This window comes from Charadrius vociferus, unplaced genomic scaffold, assembly GCF_000708025.1.
Source record: "Charadrius vociferus isolate BGI_N301 unplaced genomic scaffold, ASM70802v2 scaffold1168, whole genome shotgun sequence".
NCBI classification, from domain to species: domain Eukaryota; kingdom Metazoa; phylum Chordata; class Aves; order Charadriiformes; family Charadriidae; genus Charadrius; species Charadrius vociferus.
The window spans coordinates 101859-103525 of NW_009661376.1; positions in this window are offsets into that span (position 1 = coordinate 101859).

Below are 1667 nucleotides of genomic sequence, written 5' to 3' on the forward strand. Positions count from 1 at the left end.
AGAGTCTTCTTCTCTGGAGATTTTCAAAACCCGCCTGGATGCAGTCCTGAATAATGTGCTCTGGGCAATCCTGCTTTAGCAGGGGAGTTGGACTAGATGATCTCTAGAGGTCCCTTCCAACTCTGAAAATTCTGTGATTCTGTGATCTGACGCGGCAGCAGAGGCTGCTCCTGGCACGGCCCCAGCAACGCAGAGCTCTCCAGCATCACGGGTTCCCACCTCCTGTCGTGTCACATCCCGTCACCTGCACTTTGTTTATGAGCCACAGCCTCCAGCCTCGCCTGGACCGGCTCCAGTAGTGCCCCTCCTGCCTGCGGGGATCAAAACATCCGCTCAGCAAAGCAAAACAAACATCCCAGAGCATGAAAGGCATCTCCCAGCTTCTCTTTTCTTTCATAGTAACTACAAGTGCTTTGCACTCCCATACCTTCAGCCGGGCAGGCTGCTGCAGGCTGCCGACACCGACCCCTGAAGAGAGAAACTGGCTCAAGGATCTGAGCACTGCCGCGGTTCATCCTGGCACTAAGTGCTGCCAAGCAGTAAAGAAATTGGCCACAAAAAATTAATAAAAAGCTTTAATGTCTTACAGAAAACCAGTAATTGCACAGTATAAATAATTAACACAGACAAGTTCAAATAAATAACACATGGTTCAACACGCATCTCCATTCAAAAGCAAACTATGACCTCAGGGAAGGGGGTTTGTCTCATCTTGACCCGGTGCTCCACATCCCAAATCATTATTGAATCCATAGCACTCTGCAGCTTCGCTTGAGAAGTCATCGCTCAGGTATGAGCTTTGATCTTCAGAGTCTGGACCACAGCGGCCAGAGGCAGTTGGGTAAACACCGAGCGAGGAGCAGCAGGGACAGCTCATCGCCTCACAGCTCGGCCAGCCGGCAGAGGAGGAACCCCCTCTGGCTTGCAGCCCTTCTCAGCGAGGTGTGCTTCCCAGCTGGCTGCTTCTCATCTGCTGTGCGTTTAAAACATTTTGCTGAATAGAATTAACACTTTATCTTACACTTCGGAACAGCCCCATATTTACCTGTGAATCCTCACAGCCGGGGGTAGGTAAACATCGCTCCCCGCTTCACCTGTAGGTATGAAACAAACCCAAAAGCAGAAACAAAGTTCCCCGCTGAAGCTGCAAGACACAACATTGCCAGGGCTAGGACGAAACTGCATGGTATCTGGAGGTCCAGCCCCACATTTATTTCCTTCTACCTCATTTTTAATGACTAACGCTGCCCTACAGCTTACAGGCCACCTTGCAAGTCCTCAGTTAACACCTAAAAAAGATTTACGAATCGCAGCCGGATCGGAGGAGCCGTGGCTGGGAGCAGCACACCAGAGAGGGACAGATCCAGCACCGGAGGGGGTCAGGCACCTGTCGGCTCGAACCAGGGAGGGAGCGTGGAAATGGGGAATCTTGTCGGGCAGCGCTTGGCAGCCCCTGCGCCTGCCGTCCAGCTCAGCACCGGGAACCAGAGCCCATTTGCGTAACTGGCCCCGCGCGGAGCAGCTGCAGAGGCCGGAGAGGGCACAGTCCGCATTGCTCCCACCCGGGCGTTACTCAACGGGCTTCACTTTAGCAACAAACAAGGCGGTGGCTTTCTTCAGAAACTCCTCCCGGCTCATGGCGGTGCTGAGCTTCCTCTCCTGCAGCG